General features: G+C 39.6%; 1 pseudogene; it reads right to left on the minus strand.

Annotated features, from left to right (window-relative positions):
- Window positions 1-2,036: 2,036 nt before the first annotated feature.
- The window catches only part of LOC113071337 (roundabout homolog 2-like), a 39,244-nt pseudogene continuing 25,807 nt past the window's right edge, over window positions 2,037-15,473 (minus strand).

Genomic DNA, 15,473 nt, shown 5'->3' on the forward strand with positions numbered 1-15,473 from the left:
AGAAGAGAGAGCATAGCAATCCATCAGTACAAGGGGTGGAGAAACGTTTCAATAGCGACCATGGAATGAACTCTCTTACGTGAGGATGCATATGAATATATACATTTATATACACCCACATCAAACCACCGATATAGATGTAAAATCACCTGAGATACTCGTTCGCACCTCATTATTCCAAACAGCTGAACACTAGCGTTTGAAATGATGTGGATTTGAGAGAAAGACATGGGACGGCACGTCAGCCCGGTTTGGGAGAGCTCTCCTCCAGTAACATTATACAAAAACGAAGACGGAAAATAACGAAAGAAAACAGTCATTTCACCAGTTACTCCTGAAGATTCCACAGTAAAAAATATCCTTTTGAGCAGCCTTTTGTACATTATGTTTTTATAATATATTATATATGTAAAATTTCATCAAGCAAAATGAACCAACTGGAACTGTACTGGATGCATTGGCCAAAGACAGTGGAAACGTTTTCTGGAGGTTTGACTGACGTCGTACAGCACACACCAAGGACGTGAAAAAAATCGTGTTGAGAGATATTGCCGTATTTTTGAAAAACCAAATTCAGAATGTTATTGGCTTAGCTCGATAGTCGTTTTTGAGACTTCCACATGTGATGACAGGACGACTATCTGAATCAAGATACCAATGAACGTGGGATTTACTTATGGATCTTAGTGATTCAGTTGCCCCGCAAAGGTAAAGTAGAACTCGAAAACAAGGCTTTGGACATTGTCGGAAATATATAAAAAAAAAACAAGATACATTAAGTGCTCAACAAAAATGTTTTAAATTAAGTTACCTGAATTGTTTCTCCACTCGTGATTTGAGACGTACACAGAAATCTCTAGACAAGCATGGGAATTGACATCTACAAGACCTCTAGAGTAAGGCAGAGACCTTACGGGAAGGCAGGGGTATTGTAGGCTTATTCATATGGCTTTTAAATTACTCACTTTCCAAGTGCTTGTCGTCAATATTTAAGTGGAGATCCAAAAATTAAAAAAGCCCAATTTAACTCGAAGCCCAAATCACCTCCAAACGTTAGCCAAGTTGGTGTCATTTAATTTTGCTATGCTTAGATGGACCAAATTAAAGACTAAATCGAAAAAAAAGCAAGCTGCAACGTGAGCAGGGAAAGAGGCAAAGTTGGTACCTGTAGTCCAGTGTAGTTTCAAAGATCTGGCCTAAATATGTTCCAATTGGACCAAGTGGACTAGATTTACTAGTAGGGGCATCTGGACGTGTTGAAAATAGAACCACCTAGGATATATTTCCCTGCAAACAGTTTCCCAACCCACCTGTGACTATTTCCAGCACAGAGAGAGTCCGGTTCCTCTCTCAGGAACCCCACTGCCGAAAGTTTGTAACTCATTTTGTCAGAACTGTAAGTCTTTTCTGCCAGCATAGATGCAGGCATATCTTAATATATCTCTGTACATGGTTATATATTTTCTTCTCTCTAGTTACAGTACAGAAACTCCCCTTCACATTTCCTTTCCTCCAATTCTTCATGTCAGCAGGAGCTATGGTTTTGTGCTTATCACCAAAATTGCAGTGCAAAAGAAAATAATTAATTATAATAATTATTATAATGACAACAATTAATTCATGAGAAGTATTAACAAATGATGGATGACAACATAATTTCTATGGCACCACAGCCCATTCAATTCACATATTGTACAAACGACCAACAGCGTAAGAGGGAGGAGAGCGCAGAACCAGAACTCGGCTTTGCATAGCAATGCAATAACAATAATGTCATTTTCAATCTCCGATCTCAAGAATATATTTACAGGAAACTCGATTTCCTTTTCGCAAGTTCACCAAAGCGGGGCGACTCAGATCGTAGGCCTTCCATCATTTTTTTTTTAATTTTTTTTTTTGTCCTCAAACATTTTTCTTTTTTCTGTGAATGAATCGTTTAAGGAGGAAGGTGGGGGGGAGGATGTTGCAGATCTTGTGGGTTGCATGTCCATCTTTACATCACATTTACAGTTTGTCCTTTTCATATATATTTTTTTTTCTTCTTCCTTCTGACGCTTCACGAGTCCATTGCACCAAGCAGGTGAGACGTTTCCAGAACAGATAAAGGTTTCCATCAAAAAGGCTCACTCTGAAAACAATACAAAGAGAACATGCCGGTCAGTTAGTTCTTTATACAGCTTTAGTAAATGTAAACCATCATCACTTGACTGGGCAAACTTTTAAACCAAAAAGGTTCCAAACTTAGTAAAGCAGAACCAGAATAACCTGTTTCAGACTCACATAACTCTCCAGAGTACTGCGCGTTGGGCCCCATGTAGCTGCTTTCGCCCTGCTCCATGGTGGAGCGCTGGTGCTGTCCCCTTGTCCCTTCACCTTTACGAGAACCTGTTGACCCCTTAGAGGAGGCCGTCCCAGAAGAGCTGTGGCCCCCGGGAGATGGGAATGATGGTTTGTTGTATGGCAATATGGCCTCTTCTGAAAACATACAAATATCCAAGCCCACACATTTAGTGGTAAATAAATCTTTTTTTTAATCTTTTCCAGTTCGGAACATGTCCATGATTGGTTTCTTTCTGACTAATACTGAGGTGACCAACTCTTGCCAGCTTTGACCAAACCCTACTCATTAGCAATTTGCTCCGATGGCTAAACGAATCTCCACACCGAAGTTTAAGATGAAAATGAAGACATATGAGACCAAACCATAAGGCTTGCCCAACCCACAGCCCCCTCTGTGTCGCGCCAGATCCAGGCCTGGTTCTTTATGCTTCGTTTGGGCTGGAAACCCAGAATGGTGGATCCTAATGATCAGACAGGCACAGATGGAGCTCGGCTTCATTGCAGCTTGTGTGTGTATACAGTGAAAAATGAGGGCTGGAACGATTAGGGTACATCTGTGCAAGTAAGTGTGCCTCCTGTCTGCTGGTTCCTGGAGAAGGCCTGTGTTGGCCATGGAAGAGCTCACTAAGAAGGGGAGACAAGGCAATCTGTTTGCTCCAGCTTGGCCTCCTTTACAACAGGGACCGTAAATGAATGCCAAGGGTCCACAGCTGGTGCTGTCAAACATCTGCCTCTAATGACCACGATGGCGAGATAATATTTTACAGACCTGATCTGCTGAATTAAGAGCATGTTTACTGTGCCAGGCTGATTAACTCATTGTGGACATATACGATCAAGTTCAGTTCTTCCATGAACACATATTTCACCAAGGTAAAACCCAAAATGCATTTCAGATGTCCATTAACCTGCTAAAGGCCAGGCTGGTAAGAGCTGGACTAGTTGGTGAACCATTCAAATTTTCATTTTGGTTGACCAAAATGTCTTTATGGACAAGCTGGATGACCACAGAGTTCAGGAGTGTCCATTCATATTATGTGACGGCCACATCAAAAAGTTTAGCGCCAACCTAGCTAGAAGTTTCTGCCAATCTTAAAGACCTTGATTGGTTTTAGATGTTTTAGTCAGAGTTGGAGCTGAATACAGGACCTTGGCCTTCCAAGAGCAGGACTGGACAGCATGGATATGCTGGTTTGGATTCTTGGAGACTGGCTAACCAAGAAATCCTTGTTGGACAAGTTGCTAACTAACTTGCATTTCCCTTGCTTGGTACCAGTATTCAAAACACTAATTCTAATGTGGTTTCTCCTTTATGAGTCAATTTTCAATATGTCAACAGATTTCAATATGTCAACAGAACTCAAGGTGAGCCATCAATCATCCTACCTGAAACAGGACCGTTTTTCTGTCCTCTTCTGCTCTCCTCTCCTCTTTCTGTGGATCCCAGTCTGTCCTGGGCTTGTTGGTGGCGCTCCAGTGAGGTTCGGGCCTGTCGGTCCAAGGAACTCTTCATCTCCTCCAGGCCCATCATGGGTTGCCTCTCCAAGGAGGAAGCCTTGCGGTCCGAGGGGTTGGGCATGTTCCTCGCCCCCTGGACACGAGCTGTCTGGCAGGGTGGAGGCTCTGGTGGTGGAGGCAGATCTGGGAAAGAAGCAGGATGGGCCATTTGAATTCAAACAATAGGAACAGCATTTACATTTATGTACATTGAGTATTTATCATCATTTGACAGCAGGTGTCTTTTGTATCTAAATAAATGCCTTCAAAAGGGTAATATTGATTTCATTCTGTTTGATAAATGATTATAATGGCTTGGATATTAGCTATTGCTACATGCATTTGCTTATGACCCCATCTGTCTCCTTGAACCAATGCGGACTTCCACATTAATTCAATAAAACATACAAGAGAGATCTGTCATCTACAGTAAACTGGTTTTTGGCTTTCAAATGTGGTCTAAACCATAGCATACATAATTAATCGACTGAAATATTTAGTTCTTTTGGTTGGACTAAACCTTACCATCAGCGCTGGCATCGCGGCGGTGTGGGGCAGTGCCAGGGCCTTTGTGTTTGCGGGTGGGCCTTGCTGCCCGCTGGTGACCCAGGCTGTGTGTGCCTACCGTGCTTCCATCTGTGGAGAACGGGCTGGCAGGACGAGGTCTATGAGGTAGACCTTTATCTGCAGGAATAAAAGAAAGAATCTTGTTTAGCCCGTAATGCTACCAAAACACTACTCGCAGAGGTCATAAAGGAATCTCAAAAGGGAAGTATGTAAGGATTCTCAGGTGGAGGGCAGATAGCTTGTTAGTTTAATTCAGAAGCAGCAGAATCAATCAATACATTGCATTTCTATTGCAAAGCCTGTTGGAGAAGAGGTTTAAGAATGTGGAAATGGTTTTATGGAGAACCTTAAGATCATCATAGAGTCAGAAAGAGGCATGAAGTCAAACCTGCATAGTAAAAAAAATCTTTAGACATCTGTTTCCAGTTAATTCATTCGCTTATAGTGCAAACTGAATCACATCACTGAAAGTGCAAGACCAGAACCCTGCTAAGTGAAAACAGTCATCACCAAAACCCACCAAGCAAAATTCATAAAGATGTTAGTATTTGCACCATGCTGCTTCACCAGGAGTTTACCAGCTTAAAATTGGAAAACAGAAAAGAAGCAACATTCTGTTAATTGCAGTCAGCAAACACCAGATTCCAGACTCAAATTCCTGTTTCTGCTAAACCGACCTCTCTTGCTCAGGCTGGTGCCGTCCAGACGGTAACCAGCCTTGTCTGCGGCCGCCACCAGGGCCCGTGCAAAACTGCAATGGGTGAAGAGTGAGCCGTCAGAGGAGCTGCCGGCACTAGATCTTCTGCTGGAGAAGTTTCTGTCATCATCTTCTGAAGCCGAGCCCCAACCATTCACCATGGAGCCTGGAGGGGAGCGGCCGCATGGATGTTAGATTGACCAGGTTTGCTAGTTTTATAGTCCAGAACAGGATGTACTCTGAGATCTTATTCTATTAATATTTAAATGCTAATCAATTATTAATGCCTTTATAAATGCACAAAAAAACTAAAATTTACCAGAATAATATTATTGGTCTTTGGTATGCTGGAAATGATAATTCTATTATGTGAAAAAAGATGTGTTATAAAGCACAAGTGAGCTATATTTGTTAATTATAATATACATTATACATTATATTATTAGGTTATGTAATGAAACTAAAAAATATAAAGATGCACACAACCAAAGGCAAAAAAAAAGAAAGCAAAAAAACAACAAAATCACATAAAACAAAAAATTCTTAACAAAACAAAATGACTGAGGAGGGTAGACTATGTAAAACATACAATAGTAAAAATAATAATAATAATAATAATAATAATAATTCCAAGGCCCACAAAAGTACAGAAAATAAAGACTACAAATTTAAATCAAAGACAACAAAAACAACATAAACATGAGACAAAGTGAAAAAAGGAAAAAAAAAAAATACAAAAAGCAAACAACAACCACAAAAATACACAATGAAGGTATGAGTCAATGAATAGCTGTGACAATACATGCATTATTTATTAACTAAAACATTAATGTAATTTAATAATTTTTGCTTCACTAATACAAGCTGTTAGTTTTTTTTCCCTTCAGTAATGCATCCTATTTCCATCCTCCATATAATCTTTCACCCGACACCTGACTACACAACTACATATCACAACCTCACTTCCTTTTGATTGCTCTGATAGGAAGGAACGCACGCACCTGCTCGTGGCCCGAGGTGAAGCAGCTGATATCACACACGGAAACACGCAGCATGATCAAAGTAACCACACGGCTACGTGCTGTTCTTATTCTTTGGCACTTGTCAGATTTATGGCATGTATTGTTTTGATTGATGGCAACCCGGTAGAAACATCCTAAGGGAAGCCGATGTGAGATGGCATGACTATTGTTTAATGATCCGAGAGGAAAGTTAAGAAGGTTACAGTGGTTACTGTAGCCTGGGTAATATATCTGGTTTCAAGATCTAGCATTGAGCTAATAAGGTTTTGGTGACAGATTTATTACATGTATTGTTATAGTTTGTAGATGATAAAATAGTTTCTATCCCAGCTTAAGATGCAGAAAAAAGTTAAACCACCCAAAAGAATAAGCACTGCATTAAAGATGCTGCTTTAAAAATTATGCATTACTACTTATAATATATAGCTATTTAATGAATATCTTGAATGGTAACATTTTATTTTAAGGTGTCCTATTATATTACAGTACCTGCAAATATAACAAAGAATTTCAAAGCACCAGCATAAATTTAGTTTTTTTTTTCTCTTGTCTAAAAGAGAAGGGAGAAGAGGATGCAGACAAAAACAAAAACAAAAACAAACAACACTTTCCTTGCAGTCTCTTCCTTTTAATTTCCTGAGAAACTGCATATGGCTTTTTTTTCGCAAAAAAAAGTTGAGTCCCTCGAGACTCTCTCTCAGCAAACCAAGACTGCATATAATGAATTGGATGTGCTGGCAGAGACAGAGGCGGGTACAGAGCTCCACATCATAGAGGACAGCTCTTGCAGAATACCTGCACTACGCCTCAGCGCCTCCTGCCTCCTCCAGAGACGACATCCTCTCTAACAACCAGCCACCTTAAACAGATCCCTGAAAATACCACGCTTGCACTCTTCACCGTATAATACTGCTGGCAGCTGCAGAACAATAACAATTCTCTGGCCAACATCAATTTTGGATCATGTTCGCAAACCCAAATGTTTTTATACAGCGGGGCTTACCATGAACTGAACTCCCCACAAATTGTTGCTAATTTGGAGTTGGCAGTCATGAAAGGCAATGTTTGAAGCTAGAATACTGAAGCTGCTATAAATATAAGGTTGATAGAAAAATCGGAACATTTTCGGGTATTTTTGACACTGCTGAAGCATCTTTCCATTCCTATAATCCACTGTTAATATTCACGGCTCGACTAAATAAAGTTACGCAAGACTGTAAAACTCATCCAACACACTGCTGCTTCTAAAGCTGATTTACACGGCCCTGAGCCCTCATCTGCATATCGTTAAGCATCGTAATCTTTCCCCTTGACGAGTAGGCGGAGACGGCCGCCTCAGGACATGTGACCTTAGTCGGTGCAAGGGTTTATGGGAGCAAAGTGGACCAGGACAGTTAGCTCACTGCTCAACATTACAACTCCCATAAAACACCCTCAATATTTCACAAACTCATGGATTGTGTATGCAATAAATAATGAGACACAATAAAAAAAAAAATGTTCGATTGATCTTTATTTCATCTTAACTAAGCTGCCCAAAAGAAACAGTTGTTAAAATGGTTTTATTCTCTTCAGAAAGGACAAATCTCCGCCTCTGGGTCTGGCAGTGACCCAGCACTAGTGTAGTGTCAGTTTGGTGCCGCTACTGTGGGCAAAAACAAAGGACACTGGTGGAAGAAAGCAGTGAAAGGAAGCTGTCGAGAGTCTTACAGGAGGACACAGCCACCACTGAACAGCGCTTGCTTTGTGTTTCTCCAGATATCTCAGTCCAGAGAGGTGTCAGAGACGACCCTATACTACAACTTCAGGGGAAAATGCACCTCAGAGGTCCAGTCCAGTGAAAGAGACTCAAAATCTATCTATCTATCTATCTATCTATCTATCTATCTATCTATCTATCTATGCACCCAAGACGATGCATACAAGTGCAATGATAATGAATAGATCTCTGCCCGATTAGAGGAACAACACTGGCCCATTTTGCCTCAGTCCCGTGGTAAATTAGAGAACAGAGGACTTTTAGATTCTAACCCCACAATTTCATACCCTTCACGTGTCCCCTATGGCAGACGGCCCATAAAATCCTTTCAGTAAGTTGTAAAATGGAAATGGTGCATCCTATCTTCAATGGGGAAATGGAGTCATGAACGTGAGATTTTTTTCAAAACCTTAATGGGAAAATGGAAGCAGTGTGCTTGAGTATTTCGTTCTAATAATAATAGCCTACTACACATAAGCATTAACATAAATATATAACAAACCGTTTTGTTTGGTAAGATTTGTTAATGTTTTAGAAGTAGTCTCTTATGCTCACCAAGGCTTTAATTCATTTGATCAGTATAATACAGTAAAGTCAGTAATATTGTGAACTTTTATTTCAATTTTTGAGGTTTAGTCCAGTTTATCTGAAAATCCTCACTAAACTGTGAGCCATTTTCAGGTGAGGTGGGAGTAAACACAAGCACCCGCCACACACGTGAGAGCATAATGACAAACAATCCAGCTATTGTCAGACAAGCTGAGCAAAACAGTATTTTACCATGCTAGGGCAAACAGAGCCACCACATGTGGTACACTTGTGAATAAACCATGACCGGTTCCCATATAAACTTCAGCAGTACAATCTTAAAGTGCCCGCTGGACTGAAATATGCTGCTTTTAGATTAGAGATCAGTACCTCTGTTTTACGTTCTTATCTTTATGCCACACATGCTGTTGAATGGTAATTTGATATCTGGGTAGATCATATCTTTTGGCGTCGCTGACCAAATGGACTGCATTTTAATTAACCTTTTAAATAAAAATAATTAAAAAGATTTTTGAAGTTGATTTTTGTCTCTACCATCCATGAGCAGGTTCAAACTGAGTCCTTAAATGATTTAACGAGAAAGAAATCCCAGATTACGAAGACGTCGGATGAGATAATGAACAAATGAAATGACCACCCCTGCACTGAAAGAATCCAGTCTGCACAGGACATTTAACTATGCACCAAACTCAATAGTTCAAAGGTTTAGATAAGGGCTTTATGAAGAACTTTAGAATGTTTCTTCAAAGTAGAAATTCATATAAATGGGAAAGTAATCACAAAAATGTATGCTTACCCGTAACAGAGCTGTCCAAGTTGTCCATGCTGGAGCCTGGCGTGTGTTCGATGCCCCTAATTGGTGGCGACATCTCATATCCTTCATCCTCCTCCTCATCGTCATCTTCGTCAGGAAGGTCTGTGTCAATATCAGACACTAGGGTGCTGGAGATGTAACCCACGGGCGGTGCAGGGGCCTGGGGTGGGTAAGGCCCAACCTGCATGTGCCTAAAGAGAATTCAAGAAGTCAAACATGAACATACCACGCTTTTTTGCATAACCAAGCAAGAGCTTCGAGGGTTGTCAGAAGGAGACAAAGGGTGTCAATGAGCGACAAGCCTAAACAAAAGAGATACGCGTGGGGTGTGCTGTCTGTCAGGTGAAATTTGGTATTCCTAGAACATTCCTTGTCATCTCTCCGATGAATTGGGACAATTCAGCTAATTCAGCAGTGCCAGGGTTTGCATGCTAACACAATGACCTACTAATTGCAGCTTGAAGAGGATACAATGGCAAACACCACAGGCATGTCTTTGCTGTGGCTGTCACCCATTAGACAGCTAGGTTCGATGACAGACCTACTGTGTGTCTATATATATATATATATATATATATATATATATATATATATGTGTGTGTGTGTGTGTGTGTGTGTGTGTGTATGTGTGTGTGTGTGTGTGTCGGTGTGTATTTGTGCAGTGCTGCTGCTGCGTTGATGCGGTCTGTGCCAGGATTTGGATATAATTATGGGCTCTTCCCAGTCGTCACAAATGTTCTATGAGCAACATACTCATTATGGTGGTAACATGACATGTTCCTCCTGACAAGTAGAGGCCGTTTCCTCGCATTGCTGACTGTAATAAGCAGAAGTTGGTTTCTCTTGGAAAGAAAGGTTGAAGCATGGCTTTAGCATTGGGGCTTTATTAAAATGCATTACGCAGTATGGGACGAACGACTATCAGTTGTTTTCATATTTAATTTAGCTAAATTCACTTTTTTTCATTTAAATCATGCTCCTATTGAAAATGACTAACACATGTGGTGCAATAAAAACTTTTTTTTTTTGGTTTAATTCAGTTGTGGGTAAAAAGGAAGCCAGTTAAGTGTAAAAAAAACAAAACTCTTTGAATCTTTGAAGTTATTTAGTCATTTTTATATTTTATAATTGCATTTAGTGCCTCTAGTGAAGAGGTGCTCAAACTTTTGTAAGTTTTGGAATGTAAGTGTTGCATTATACCAAAGTATATTAAACTGTAATATTTTAAAATCAAATTCACTTATATTATCCAGTGCATTGAGATCTTACCAAGTCTGTTTAGCCATGTCTAACTGGTAAGCACGGGTTAGCTCATCTAGGTGGGATTGGAGCATGGGCTGTATTTCTTCCCGTGGGGATGGGCTCAGTGTGGCTGTTGACTGCTTGCCAAAGGAAACCGCTGCTGGGGAGGAGGCCACACCCCTTATTGGAGGAGTGGGCACCCGTTCTTCCTCTTCCTCCAGCTCATCCTCTAAACCCTGATGGAGGTATGTCTGCACAGGCAAGGGTGGGCCCCAACCATCACTATCATATCTGAAACAAATGAGCATAGAAACAAAATGAAAACAGACCACAGACAGGTCCCTGTGGCACCCCACAATCAGCTGTATGTTAGGAAAGAGAGAAAGGAATTTTGTTTTCTTTTAAAATGTTAGTCTAGCCAACAGTTATGGATATAGTAAGACTCAGGTCTAGCAACATAGTGGTAATGATGTAAATCTTGGGTTAAACCTAAAGGGATTTTCTCAGCTTTCCTTTTTCTTTAATGCAGGCTGATCTGGCAGACTGGCTGTGTTTTCTTATTTCCCAGAACTGTGCTTATACATGCTGAAATAATACATGTCATAAAGCCAACGTTCATTAGAGGAATTTGTCAGTGCACATCCCGTAGGACATAACAGTTTTAATCTGAAGCCATTAAAGACAGTGGCGAGATTTACTGCATAGAAGACTACTCATTTGCCAGAGAGCCTATTAAGCCCGATGACTCTCCGAGATGGAAATTAACAGGGTTGAAAGGCAAGCACACCTCTCCAGCAGGGTTTTTAATTTGTATCACCACCTTCATGTTTTCTTCTAACTGTACAGATGGGGCAATGCTCTAGTCAGACAAGAGTGGAGTGCTGACGTAGGAGAAAACATATTAAAAGTTGCTGAGTGTGAACATTTTGTCAAACAGGGTTTTAATATTACATCTTGTCTATTTATAATAGACAAAAAATCAATCATTTAGTGCTAGTGGCTTGATTAACTTTCTAAGGAATAAATCAATCCCATAAGCAGATTTTTAAATAATATCTTAGCTAGCAAGAACAAGAATTTGAACTAATTCTTACAAACATCATGGCTGATTTTATGTTAAACCGCCATTTTTACTTGATGGGAAAAATCCAATGCTTGATTACATGGATCATAATCTCTTTATATATATTATAGATGTGATCATTGAATTGGCCTCTATTACTTGTACAAAGTAAAGCTGAATGAGTAACTCTGAACCCTACCCTCCTCCGTCATGGTGCTCTGAGGCATAGTGGTCCATCTCTGTGCCTGGAAGAGGGTGGACAGGAGGGGGAGGGAGTGGAACATTAGCCCAGTTAGAGCCATTCATCTTGGTGGGCTTGGAGTTTGCTTTGGTCTTCTTCTTCCTTCCGCCTTTCCCACCTAAAATAGTAAAAGTTGGGGATATCTGTTAAAGCCTGAATGTAGAATGATGCCATGTGATTAGCCAATTTCCATGTTTTCACCTTAAAAAGTAAATCAATTTATTCCCCACATGACATGTGCTTGCAATTCTCTATTCTAGTGAAGGCTCTTGCAATGCCACTGTCATACGCAATTACTTGTATGTTAGAATGTACAACTGCAACTGCTTTCAAAATGTTCCCAAGCCAACACGGCAATAAAAGCAATCTCAAGGCTTCACGGTAAAAGAAACAATTTGCAGCATGTCAATGGCTCAAAGACTGAAGTCTAAAAAATAAATAAATAAAAATACTGAAAAAAAACTTTGATCTCCTTTTAACTATGATTGCTATTCATGCAGCTTGCTTGCAACTCTGGTTCTACTCTACAAATGTGCACTTTTCTTTACTCTTAGAAAAAGTACTGGGAAAGAAACCGAACGTGTCAAAGGTGGAAAGAAAAAAGGCTGCTGAACTTGAATATGTTGCATCCTCAATCTCCCTGGACAAAAGATTTGGTAAATCACACACTTGCCCAAGAACTAGTACGAAGGATAGTAATTAATCACCCTTCTGGCACAATCTAATTAACAAAACCATCTAAATGTAACGGCCATGTCAGATGAAGACATTTGGGACGAGGAAGTGATGTATATGCGTGTCCTCCACAGACTTCATGCAGAGGCGGCAGGATTCATTACTGTAAATTATTAATGCCGCCGCTGGCAAACTCGACATGACCAGTGCATTGCTGCATGTTGCCAGATCCTCCCGCATTTCAAGCCAGGCATAAAATAGCTGAGGCTGATGGAGTCAGACAAACGGCCAAATGCAAATGGGAGGGAAAACCTTCATTGGCAGCACTTGTGCTGTATGGGATCCTATCTGTCATCATCTGCCTCTGTCTGCCAATGGCCTCTAATCGTCCCTGCCGCCTCAAAATGTTCCGATTCAGGCAGCCCTGCGGTTTCAAACATCATGTTATTTAATATGATGCCAGGACTTTGACAGGGCTATACATTAAGTCCAAAAAACTCTTTATAAAAGCCATGTTGAATCAAATTCAAGGCTATGAATAGACTATCTTCCCTGGATCTTCAAGGAATATTCCACCCAAAAATGAAAATGATGATGTTGTTCCAAAACCATATGACTTTCTTTTTTCAGTGAAAACCAAATAAAGAAATTTGAAGAATTGTGCTGTTCAATGAGCTGAATTAAAGACTGAGGCTGTCACGCTTTAAAAAAGATGCAATTGCAACATAAAAGTGGTCCAAATGATTAGTACTTTATGATTTAATAATGATCATATATAACTAGTTCTTCTTTGTTCATTTAGAAAGTTTCAAACTACCGTTTTAAGATCACAGAACCCTCATAAAACTAAAATAAATTGCTCACAAAATGGACTGATATGGCTTAAGTTCAGTCAGTGTTGTTACTGTTAAAAAAAAACAAACATTATAATTGTTTTTATTAATTTGAGAAAATGTGAATAGAAAAAATAAATATAAAAAAACACTAAAACTAATATTATATAAGTAATATGAAAACAAAAGATTGTCTTATATCATATAGCTTCAGAAAATATAGTTATATTGACCACTTTTATTATGCTTTTTTGTCCTTGGCTTGGGATTAAGATTGATTTCAATTTAAATTCATTGTACAGTACTGTACATAGAACGCAACCAGAAAGGGAAAACCAGTATAATAATTAAAAAATAATAAATGTGTGTCAAAATTAAGAATCCACACAGGTTTGGAACAACATGAAAGTGAGTGTTTTCAAAATATCCTTTTTTGGGTGCACTGTTCCTTTAAGAAAAACAAAAACAAGTGTGAAAGAGCAAGCGCAAGAGGATGAGTTCTGTAGCTATGCACAGTTTAAGGCATATTTGTCATGTGGTGGCTGACGTTTATGATATTCTCAGCAGTCAGCCTATTACAGAGCTTTCTCATCGCCGGAACTTCTCGCTGACGGTGCGCTATTGTTCCGACGGCCGAGGGAGAGCGTGAGACATTAGGAGTCTTGCGGAGGGATGGAAGTGTCAAACGAAGATGAATAAAGCATGCTAGTAATAAAAAAATAACAACAGGCTAGAGGCAGAAGTGGCTGGAGTGGGGGGAAGTAATTGGGTTTCCTAATCGTTCCTCTGGGTGACGCGCGGCGTCAGCCAATAAATGAAGAGATGGCGTGATCATTCAATCACTCCCTTTCTCTTTTCTCCTTTCTTTCTCCCTCTGTTTGTCGAGTAGAGAGCATCAATAATGTAAACGAGTCTCTGCTGAGGAGTCAGGGGAGCTCCTGAAATTACCAATGTAAGAAATGTGAGGAAAACAGACAGGAAGGGTGCAGTGGGACAGCAGTGACTCGACTGACAAACATGAAGTCACTTTCTGAATGAGGCCGAACTAGGCTAGCGAAGAGGCAAAGGAATGTTTCAGAACTTATAAAGTTTCACACCTTTAACACATCAATGAGAGCTTGCTCAACTCGGACCTGTTCTATCTTGTACAATGAATTATGAGCTAATTCTATGTTATGGTAGGAAAAATAAGTAATAACATTATTTGAAAATCATTTGCTTTTAATGGGGCAGTTCAAATACTTGATGCATGTGAAAATGCGTGTTTTTGATTAGTAAAAGAGAGTTTTTCAGTTTTTTTTTAAGAAAAGATGAGAATTTTGGGTCAAAACCAACCTGTACTCTAACCAATACGCTCATATAGGTTGTTAGTCAAAATCCCTGAAATATGACCCATCAAAGTGTATACTAAAAATTGCGCCCCTATCGGCAATAGGTTGTTTTCATATGAATGTTTTGTACTCTTTTATTTGCCCTGTGATTTGCGTTTCGTGCAGCTCAGTTGGTAGATTATTGCGTTATACCTTGATATACAATCATGCTATGATGGGTTCGATCCCAGAGAACGGACGTGCACGTAAAATGTATATGCTAAATAAATCATAATTTAACATGATTTCTGTGAGGGTTAGGCTTAGGGGTGGGGTTAGGTGTGGTCATTCGAACGAATAAGCCACCTAGTAAATTATGTATGAATTACTGTGAGATCGGTGTCAAAAGTCCACACATTGTATTTAAATAAACGTGCGTTTTTATTGGTAATGACGTTATACGTTCATTTCATGACGACAGACGCAACGCGATACTGTCATTATTTTTACGCCCGCTAGAGGGCGCTTAACTTTAAAATGTAAATATACATCATAATAAGGTGCTTGCACAAACCACCTATATGGACGTTTTTTGTTGGAGGACAGGCTTGCCTATTCTAAAGTGAAATTATAGTAAAGATTTTAGTAATTCATAAAGACTTAGAACCTAAAACAGTACTCTAGAGTGAACCTATTAGTAAACAATAATTACTACATAATTTTGACTAAAATCAAATGTACTAAAAGAAACTATAAAAGTTATCATAAACTTTGTAAAATACACGGCACAACTTGTTACCGATCCTTATTTTATAATCAAAAGTTAAACATTTACTGTGGAAGCAAACAAAATGCATATTATTT

The sequence above is a fragment of the Carassius auratus genome, unplaced genomic scaffold, assembly GCF_003368295.1.
Source record: "Carassius auratus strain Wakin unplaced genomic scaffold, ASM336829v1 scaf_tig00007135, whole genome shotgun sequence".
NCBI classification, from domain to species: domain Eukaryota; kingdom Metazoa; phylum Chordata; class Actinopteri; order Cypriniformes; family Cyprinidae; genus Carassius; species Carassius auratus.